The 10,916-nt window shown below is 51.0% G+C and overlaps 1 long non-coding RNA gene across 2 annotated transcripts; it reads right to left on the bottom strand.

Annotated features, from left to right (window-relative positions):
* Positions 1-2,165: 2,165 nt before the first annotated feature.
* LOC115341073 lies at positions 2,166-6,884 on the bottom strand. 2 transcript variants are annotated; one of them, XR_003923274.2, is made up of 4 exons: positions 6,504-6,884; positions 4,030-4,128; positions 3,476-3,536; positions 2,166-2,593 (listed from the first exon to the last, which is right to left on the bottom strand). It is a non-coding gene; the product is annotated as an uncharacterized LOC115341073 (long non-coding RNA). The 2 variants fall into 2 exon arrangements; XR_003923273.2 differs by lacking the exon at positions 6,504-6,884 and having other exon boundaries at positions 4,030-4,211.
* Between the last annotated feature and the right edge of the window lie 4,032 nt (positions 6,885-10,916).

The following is a 10,916-nucleotide window of genomic DNA, read 5'->3' as shown; positions in this document are numbered from 1 at the left end:
CCCGGGGGCGGCACCGGCGCTGCGGCCCGCGCTCCGCGCGCCCCGGGCGCGGCGGCAGCAGCAGCGCTGCCGCAGCGGCAGGCAGGCAGGCAGCAACGGGCGAGGCAGCACCGCCCCGCGGGCCCCGCGGTGTTGCATCGCCGCTGCCGGCGGACGGCAGCCAGGAACACCGGGGCGCCACCGCGCACGTGCCGCGCCTGAGCTGCAGTACCGGATTTTGGGCGCCGGGCAGCAGCATCCCCTTAAGGATCCTTTTCTGAGCCTCAGCTGGATGGGAAATGACTTGACGTCTCAGCCCAGTTTAGACCATCCAAAGACGGAAACTACTTACTGGGGTACGAGGCTTGCATTTCTCTGCCCCTTTCCCACTCGCGGCCCAGGCAGTAATATTCATTGCTGCTGTACCAAAAAGCATCCAAGTGGCTCGAGCGTTTCATTCCTTTGCATTTGACAGCTTTAAAGTCTTGTGGTTGTTTCTGTCCACGCTGAGGAGAAGCAGCACAGGGAACCTGTGGAACAGGAGATGTTTTGCCCCAGAGCAAGCCCCGGGGATTGCTGTATCGGTCTGCACGTGGCATCACGGTTGTGGGAGTGACAGCAGCAAGTCAACAGATGCCGGTGAGAGATTTAAAAAAATAAGGCAACACAGGTGACATCCTGAAGGCAGGCCAGAAGAGACCGAAAGCTGCTCTCTGCGAGAGGGGCAGCTCTGTTTAACAGGAAACGGCACGTTCGAGCAGACCAGTTGCAAGTGGCTGATCTGCAAATGAGCGGTACGCTGGCGATCCTTGGGCTTTTTTGCCATGTTTGCACCTTCCCTCATCTTTGTGCTATCAGTACTCTGCTCTCCTAATCCTGCATACACACAAGGCTTCCTGTGCAGGGCTTGTCACTTAGGTAAGAGACACTGCACGGTGTTACCACCCTGCCCTCCAGCACACAAAGTAATTAGACATGAAGCAGGGAACACAAAGAGGCATGTTAGGATATTAGATGTGCTCAGCAGATGACCGAAGAGCCCTGGAGGCTCCATCTTTGCTCCGTACAGGAGCGTGGCTCTGCCCTCCTTGCCGCTCCTGCCAGCAAGCGTTACAGTTGCACTTTGCTGCCTGCAACACACAATACTTACATGACCCAAGTACTGCTGCTTACAGAGCAAAAGGCACCAGCTATAAAGCAGCAATGAAGAACAAGGATGGCCTGTCAAGATGGCAGGAATAACATGGAGAGCCTCAAGCATTAGCCAGGCAAGGCTTGCAACTAACCTTGTGTCACAGTGTAACACCACCGGCAATGAAGCCCCACACAACAGCTCACTCACTCCCCCACCTCTGGTGGGATAGGGGAGAGAATCAGAAGGGCGAAAGTGAGAAAACCCATGGGTTGAGATAAAAACAGTTTAATAATTAAAAAGAAATAACAACAACAACAACTTGTAAGGAAAAGAAGAAAAATATAACAGAGAATGGGGTGCAGGCACCACACTGGGTTGGGAGGCTGATGGGTGATCGGGGGGGAGTGCAGAATATGGAGGAGGGAAAGGAGGGAGGTGGGGGGGGACAGGAGATAGGAGGGCAGAGGATGCAGGGGAAACAACTCCCATGGGTTAAAAACTGGCATGGGTGAAGGGGGCAGACTGGAGCAAGAGTTGGGGGGGGCACATGGGGGAGACACAGACACAGGGGGGAGGGTATGTGGGTACAAAGGTGCATGGGGGGACATGGGTAGGGATGACCTACCCCAGGGGGTCCACCTGGGATAACCCACAACAGAGAATCCACGCCGGATAATCGACACTGGAAAGACCCCCAGCAATGCCCTTTGAACTGTGTTTCACTCCCAATTTTCCCCAAACTGGGCAGTTTTTTGCTTTTCCAAAATACTCAGTTTGGGGTGTGACTCGGTGCTTTTCCACAATATAAAAAGGGGTGATCTTTTGGCTGTGGTTTTGTGCATGAAAATGGGGGATTTTTTGCTTTCCAGCTGCACAAATCCAGGCGGATTTGGCTTTCCCGGGAGCCCCGAATTCTTGGGGTTATTTCCCTGTTGCAGACCCAGAATCAGGGGTTTTGGGGTTGTCCTGGTTTTGGCTGGAATAAAGTTAGTTTTCTTCTGAGTAGCTGTTACAGTGCTGTTTTGGATTTAGGATGAGAATAATGTTGACAACACACTGATGCTTTAGTTGTTGCTAAGCTAAGTCAAGGGCTTCTCATACTGCCCTGCCAGCAGAGGCTGCGGGTGCACAAGAAGAGTAGTTGAGCTAAAGGAGGATTCCAGGTAAACAGGTCAGCTCGAAATACAACACATCTTTTAAAAGTTAGAGTGATCTGAACTCTTAAAATCAGCATTTAGGATAATTGATATGATTTTGAACATGTTCTTAGCATAAAAGTAAACACTCTCGCTGGTATTGGAAAATGTCTCCTCCCTTCCTTACAGTACTGCTGCAGGGAGATAACCCTGGGAGGCTGTGGGACAATGTTGTACGCAATCAGAATCTACGCTTACGGATCCACCACAACAGCTACAGCCCTAGCGCTGCTGCTGCGCATCTTGCTTGCTTGGTCAATAATGCTGAAAGTGAAGTGTAAAACTTCAAAGAGCAAAATGAAAAATAAAGAACAAACCTCAATAATTCACTTTATACTAAAAAGGTTTGCCCATGTTTATATACATCCAATAAAAATACTTATTCTATAAAAGTATTTGATTTTCCTTTTGCATTAACTTAACTTGCACAGCTCTGAATTGATACCATTGAATTATCTATCTCCAAAATACACAGTTATAATTTGACTAGGGGTTTTTGTGTGTGTTACATAATGAGGCAGCTGTGCTGCCCAAGAAAGACGCTACTGAACTGCCAGGGAAACATGCCATTGAAAGCGAGACAGAAATAAAGTAGTTCAGAGCACTCCATCAAAATATCAGGAAAAAAAAACCCATAACATTCAGTTGCCTCTCTTTTTAAAAGTTTAGAAAAATACCTAGCCACTTATGTACACCTAATAAATTATATACTACAGCTATTTGGCAGTTACAGTTAAACAACCCAAGTCAGTTTGTAAAATCCCCCGTGCTGCAATACCTCAGACTACCAAAAAGGACTGGCAGATTTGCTAATGCTTTCAGCTGTACTGAAGCATGCAGAGCAACACATTTTCATGTTATCTCGACTGTTAAAACTGAGAACCCAAAGACCAGCGATGCCATCAACTTTAAGAAGATGGGCTGTGCTTGGGTGTTTGGAAGGAAATTGACTTTTTTTTCTTTAAGAAAAGAGAGTGAAAAGTCTTCTTACTGATGACCTCTACTGTCAAGTCAATCACCTCTGAAGATCCACTCTGATGGGAAGTTCATCAAATGAAATTTCTCTGAGTGAGAAAGACTTCCATTTTGGAAAATCTCTTTCCAACTGAAGTAAAAATTACACACTGTAGGTTAAGGAAAAAAAGACACTGAAGCAGTAACTCACCAAAAATACCTCAGGACTCACTGTCACTAGTTACAAGGCTGCTAATGCTTCTTGGGAAAGCCTGGAAAACACACAGATGCGACGCCAATTTGTCCTGTTTCGTCCACATCTCTTCTTTGACCTTGATTGCTTTTAGTACAGATGCTAGTTATCTCAGGAAGGTTTTTGAGTACTACTATAAGATATTTTTAAAAACTCATGGACTGCAAAAGCATAAAGCTTTTATCATGAAAACAAAGTCTGTTTCTTCTGAACAGCTGAACTCTTACGAACAGTTTCTTCCTTCTTTTAGTACAAAATTATTTTCACAGTATCATTTACTAGCAAGCACACAGAAACAGAAGATTATGCTTTCAGGAAGAGAAAATAAATGGAGGTAAGTAAACTTTGCATAGGCATAACATGCTCCAGAACAGAACTTCTTTTTAGTATTTGTGTTAAAATATTTCATATAAAAAAAATGTAGAAGGAGAGTTGGCACATTCTTAATGTTAACTTTAAAGTCCATACTATAAGTACCTTCAGAAAAATGCAGACACACATCATAGACGTACCTTGTACTTGCAGACCACTATGGATTCTTTCCATCTGCGTTGTACTGTCATGACAGAAGAAAGGGCAACCACAGTGAAACGGTGCCAGCTGACATCCAGCTGAGAGAAGAAAAAACCCTTTAGCATAAAGCTGGGTAGGAATCCAAAGCTGCCTTTTTATGTGAAGGTTTCTGAAGACAGCATTTTTTAGACAACCATGCCTTTTTTTTTTTTCTTACTGACTCTTTGGCAGCTTTAGTTTCACTAGAACTCACTTTCCTAGATACATGCAGATGACAGACATAGGTACCTACATACATTTTCTCAAGCTTAGGTATAGCCAAGACTTCCTCACCCTACACATCCCAAGTTGAGTATTTTTGTTAAAGAGTACAGCAACATGTCTGTCCTTGTGAACAGCCTCGTTGCAAAAAAGGAATGATTTTTTCCAGGCTGTTTCTCCAAAAGGTCAAGATCTTTTAAAACAGCAGCTGTGCCACTAAACCTGCTTAGGGTCCCTCCTAGCTTTTGACTGCCCTTAGATTTAAGAGGCACACGCTCCGTTCCATCTTCGAACAGCAAAAATATGTAACGCTCTCAGACGCAGAGCACAACCCTACAGATGTCCACCTACACCTTGCTGTTTTGATGAGAAGCCATCAAGTATCCCTGCGAGCACAGCTGCACGCGCCAGATCAGCTTCACCTACACTGCGAGTTACTGATTTCAGTGAATGTAATTTCTGATGCTTTAAAATGAAAACTGTATCTTGATGCTTCGCCACAGCAGAAATGACCCATAACTAGAACTCTACAAAAATGCAGTAACACAAATTGCAAAACCACAGCAGCAACAGCTTCAGAAATATTTAGACCAGGAACAAGGGAGAAAAATAGAACAGCTTCATCTCATGCACAGGGGAGCAGCAGACAGAGAAAATGGTCAGCATTCCAAGCCCTTACAGAAAACAGGCATTCTCCTTCCATTCCTCAGCCCGTCCATTATGTCTAAATACCACAACACTACTATGGCAATATCGAGAATAGGGAACAACAGTCCTGCCACTGGACGTGCCATTGACTGATGCTATTTATGTAGCAGGACACATACACAGAGAGACATACACACAACCCTGAATTTCCTGAAAATTTATGTTTACCAAAAAAAGCCATTTGGAATATATTGCCTAACAACATTTGGCAATAAAACTTTGACGTGTTTGATACACACAAAATTTTGGTAACTTGCTATTTGCTTCCTGTTGTTGTTGTTCTTCCTTCAGAAATTCTATTTGTAGCCAAGTTATTCACTACCAGTTCAAGCATTTGCCTTCCTGGTATTACCAGCACATTTACAAAGGCAAGTAACTTAATTGCTCTTCTACAATTATCCAAATGACAATTACAGCCATGAAAGAGAAGGAGAGGTCAGGCAGCAGACAAGCTCTGCAGGCTGGCACCAGTCAGTATTGTACTTTTTAAAAACAAACAACAATAAAACAAAACCATGACCCTGTGTCTTTTTTTTTTTCTTTCCGAGCTCATCCCCGTCTCTGCATATTGTCTTGTCAGAGCATGAAGTGCAGGTGACCTGTACCCTGATGACTTTTGCATGTGATGAATGCCTGTTCAGAAATAGTCCAGATCTGTAAGACTGGTGTCATTTTTACACTTTTAATAATCATAACTAAAATTTTATATACCTACGCACTTGTGAGGAAACTAATTAACTTTTAGACATTGCCTCTCCTTTTTGGGGAAAAAAAAATTAGGGACTGTTAGAAACTGAAAAAATTATGATTCAGAGCTCCCAACCATGAGGGAGTAGTAGAGAAATTAATGAAAGTGAAGACCAACAGCAGCAACATCAAGTGAAATTTGGCTTTAATTCTGATCATGTACTTAAGCGACTCTCCAAGTCTATGCCTCGATCCTATGGATGACTAGTCCTTTTTTGGAAGGACAAACCTTTCTACTTAAAAGTCCTAGACTGAAGACTCCACTGAACAGAATGGGGATTGTGCCATGGGACAACATGCCATCAACACTCTAATGAAAAATAAAAATCAAACAAAAATCAAGTTTAAGTAGCAGTTTCCATGTTTCATTCATACTGGCATTTAGGTGCTCAAAAATGAACTATAGTGACACCACATATTAATAAAAATTTAGTTATACATAAAAAAAATGAAAGGCTATTTCCAACTTACCCATAAAATCAGTAGGAACAAAGAGAAGAGAAACACTTGACCCTAAAGAAGCTAACAGGCAGCTCTGAATTTATCGTAGATGAAAGTTCATTCTTTCACCTGAAACAAAAACATATCAAGGGACCAATTCAGAACAGGGCACGCTCTGTTAACGGCAGTTTTTCGTCACCTTTTCTGCACTAGCAGCAAATTCGCCTTTTCTGTGGGTTTGATGTGGAGTATCTGTAGTGCCCCCGAACTCGCAAAATGTTTCTTCCCGCTCCCCCAGCCCAATACGTGCGACGACCTGAGCAGCAAGCGGAATAAACCATGGAGCATTTTCTTCATGTGACGCAGAAGGTGACACTGCGAAAAGACACTGGGAGGCAAAAAATGAACCTGTTTGTCACAGCCAGCCAACGGTGAAAAGGCAGGGGAGGATTCTGCCGGAAGGGGTCTGCGCCCGGGAGCTCCGACCGGCCGGGATCTCTCCCCTCTGCCCGGTACCGAGGGGACGCCGCCGCCTCGCCCGCGCCCCCTCGCAGCGAGGGCTGCCCCAGGAGAGCCGGGGGACCCCCACCTCGCTTCTGCCCTCGGGAACGGACCGGGAGAGACCCTCCACGCGGAGAGAGGGGCGTGGTGCGGAGCGGATCCCCGAGGGAAGAGGCCGGGCTCGCCGTTGGCAGAAGGACAAGTCGCGTCCCTGCTGCCCGGCGCTGCTCGCTGCGGACAGCCCTGCCTGCGCCCGGCCGCGCTTCGGCCGTGCTGGGACGGACGCTCCAGCGAAAAGACACTCCAGCTAATTGCAGCTCCTGCTCATTACAGCGCAGGTAATTTTGCCTCTGGCTAACGCACGCTCCAGACAGCCGACACCCCGTCTCGTTCCAGCTCCTGCTTGCTACAGTTCTGGCTAATTGAAGCACCAGCTCTGCACTGAAGCTCGGGTTGATTTCAGCTGCTTCTCCTTACAAGCTCCAGCTATTTGCAACAGTCTGGGCTTTTGATAAGGTCATAAATCAACTGCTGTCAAAACTTGAGCATTAGGATTAAACATCATAGTTGTATGCTGTATAAATACTCATCAGTTTGTGTGATTAATTACTTAACTATTCTAAGCAGCGTAGAAAGAAGAGCTGGACTCAAAGAGCGCATGTAGGGTCTGAAAAGAACCTTTCCCCCCAGAGACCATCACAGATGTTGAGTTCGGCCTCCTGCGTGCCAGCCCCCCGAACTTCAGGGTCCGACACAAGCAGACCCCCACCTCCGGGGAGGGTCCATGCACCCTGCCCACGCCCTGCTTTCACCCGCAGACCCCAACACCCTCCCACCCGCCTGCCTGCCTGCCTCTCCCCCACTTGCAAAACCAGCCAAGCCAACTTGTGCTTTTGGCTCCCAAACCAGCTGACTCAGTGCCCATTTACGAGCCAAAAACCCCAGCTGCTGAGCCTGTTCTAAAGTCCCAAAAACGCAGGGCTGGACCTCTGTTTCTGAGCCCCAGAATCAGCCGCATGACCCTGTTTTCAAGCCCCAGGAACAGAAAACTCGGTCTCCATTTCTGGCCCCCAAACCAGCTGACCCCCTTTGCAGTCCCCGTGGGCAATGCTGAGGGCTGGGGGGAGTGTAGCCACCCCACAGCCCTGCACTCCCGGGGCCCCACACACAGTTTTGGAGAGTGCTCGGGAACTGCGGGGCAGCCCCAGCACAGGCAGGGCATCGCTTCATTACTGCCGTTTCAGGGTTTATTTCCCCGGCGTCACCGGCACCGCCGGGCCCGCACCCCAAACCCCACAGTCGAAGCACCCCCGCGGGGAGCCGGGCCCAGCCACCCTCCAATCCAAGCCGAGCGCAGCCCGGCCCCGCTCCAGGAACCCCCGCCGGCAGCAGCCGGGGCCCTTCCCCGCCCCTACGGGCACCGGGACCCGCGGGCCGCCGCCGCCGCCCGGCCCCAGCGAGGAGCAGCCGGGGACGGGATGAGGCTGGCCCTGCTCCCCCCGGCCGGCCACGGGCTCGGCCCCAAACGCCCCCACCCCCCCAACGACCCCGGGGCAGCTTCCGCCCCCGCCAGCCCCGGGAGAGCAGAACCCGGACCCGCCCGGGGAGACTCCGGCCGGGGGATCCCACCTCCGCGACCCGCCGCGCCTCACCTGTCCCGAGGCGGCTACCGCTCCCTCACGGCCCGGAGCGGAGCCGAACAAAACCCGCACACCGACCGCCGCCGCTCTTCCAGGCCCAGGCAGGCGCCCCGGCCCCGCCCCTATTTAAGCGGTCCCGGGTCCCGCACTCGCCCTTCATCTCGCCGGGGACGGGGGTTTCTCGTCTCTTTTATCTCTGACGGTCCTGCTCCTCCGGGGTGCCGGTGGTGCCCGCTCAGCCCCTCGGTGCTGGACCCTGCCCGCCTGGGCCAAGTGTCGCTCTCTGCTCGGCCGCGAGAAGCCGTCCCGGGGCTTCCTCGGTGTGTCCAGCCCCGTCCCATCCCGAACCGGGGAGAGCTGGGTACGAGTACGGAGCTCCGGGGCAGGGGTTACCCAAGTCCCGCCGATGGTCCCCTCCCGCTGCTGTCTCCCTTCCCGCCCCCCCAAACCTTCCCCCTTGCCCCGCACAGGGGGCGAGCACACGGTATCCGTAGGTAGGGGCATCCCCGGGGGCCCAGGCAGCCCTGGGTACGGGGCTGTGCCGTAGGGAGGCAGACAGGGGGAGACGGGATGGAGGGTGACGAGCACGGGGAGCCGCGGGAGGGGAAGGTGATGTTGGTTTCCCATTTTTCCCACAGGATGATTCTCCTCCCAGCACCAAGTTGCCCCCCCCCCCCCCCCCCCCGTTTCCCACATGTTCACAGTTCCCTGACGTGAGTCCTGGGGCCAGAGGAGTCACACGTCGGGCAATGAGGACGGGGACAGTGGCTCTAGTGCCCTGTCACCTCCCAACAGCTCTCCCAGCCTGGTACCATGAACCCCTGCTGGGGCAGGTGACTAGTACCTGTGGGGGTGGGTAGCCATGATGGGGCAGCCCCTCGCCTTGGGCTCTGGCTGGGGCCTGGCGCCCACTCCTGGCTCGGTTTCTCTCACTTGTTGGGAATCTGGCAGCTAACATGGCGTCGCTGCCCATCACCATCAAGATGCCGGGCTTTGACCAAGGAGTTGCCTGTGCTGTTGGAAATGCCGACGACTCAACCCCCCTGCTGGGGACATCATCTGTTGCCTGGACCTCCCGGTGTTTTTTCTTGGTCCCACAGGTAATTGTCCACAGTAATAACACTGGTACAAAAGCGTGCGGTGGGGCATACGCGCTGTGGATCCATTGGTGCTGTTAACGATGCAATTGGAAACACGCAGACAGTTGGGTGTGAAGGTGAGGGTACTGCAGCATGGTTGCAGAAGGCTCTGTTACAGGTCCTGTGACTGAAGCAAACAGCTCAGGTTCATGTCTCTGCCTGCTCATGGCAGCTGCTAGTGCTCCTGCATGGTGTGACCGTTCTGCTCGGGTGGATTCACGCCGTTGCTTCCTGTGCTGCTGGCTGAGGCTGTGCGGCAGTGTCAGCCGCACACAGCTGTGCTCGCTATGAGCCACGGCCAGGCTGGCAATGTGTTCCCAGGCTTAATGCTTCTCCTTCAGTGATCTCAGATGTCCCCAGGTGGATGCAACTGCAGCTTTATTTGGGGCAATCCCAGAATCGGGTATTTCCCCTGGACAGCTCAGGATACCAGCCACCTCCAGCCCCCTGGTGCCAGAGGGCTTTGTTCGGTTCAGGTCAGGTTCATTTTCATCCAGGCACAGCACATTGCCTTCATGTCAGGGACCACCTCAGCATTGCTCCTGGCACCCCAACACAGAAATTGTCCCGGTGATTGATTCCATTAATTCTTTATATTGCCCAATATAGTGGCAGTAGATCACACTCGCTGCTTTCACACGGACGGTCCATAAGAGCAGGTGCCACTTTCCCTGCCAACAGAAACGGCACTTCTCCTCTTGGGAGGCAGAAATACCCTAGATCTTGTGTTCATCACTTTGGTTGATCAACATTTTCACTTGTCCTGAGTCAGGGTTTGGGGTGTTTCAGGGCCCTGGGGGCAGGTTTAGAGGGTTTTGGGGGTACTCAGCCAGGGTCTGGTGGCCAGAGTTTTGGGGCAGTGTTTGCTGGCTCTGGGGTAGGGTTTGAGGTAGTTGGGGGCCACGAGGACACTGTAGAGCCATAGCAAATGGCAAGGAGAACACCAGTACTGTGCTAGGCTTGTGGAAGGCCAAGCAGGTTGCAGCAGCATCTATGAGAACGTTGCCATTCACCCTAGCTGAATCAAAAGACATTTCTGTTAATTGAGAGTAAGACACCATCGAGGGCTGACTTGTGCTCATCCTACTAGGATGGGGCTAGAGTGTTCTGGGAGAGTGGGAAGCATGGGTCCTGTAGGGTGCTACAGAGCCACAGGGAGGTCCCGAGGGTGGGGGCACACAGTCATGTCAGGAGGTCCACACCTCCACCATAGGTGTGTTGTGTCATCCATTGTTTCCTCACACCATGGCCAGTCCCCCAGGCATGAGAAAGGCCAGGACTGACTCGCAGAGGAGGTGGGAGACCTCTGGAGAAACGGTGGTTTCCCCGGTGCTGGTGCAGCCTAACCATACTCACCGATGGCAATGGCTGCTGCCGCCAACACTGTGCCTGGGACCCAGCTGCGTGTTCATGGCTGCTGCCTGCAGTCAGGAGTTCACACAAAGCCCG

This window comes from Aquila chrysaetos, chromosome 5 (assembly GCF_900496995.4).
Source record: "Aquila chrysaetos chrysaetos chromosome 5, bAquChr1.4, whole genome shotgun sequence".
Taxonomy (NCBI): Eukaryota; Metazoa; Chordata; class Aves; order Accipitriformes; family Accipitridae; genus Aquila; species Aquila chrysaetos.
Note: the sequence above shows the minus strand (reverse complement) of the source record. Positions and strands in the feature narration are given on the sequence as shown.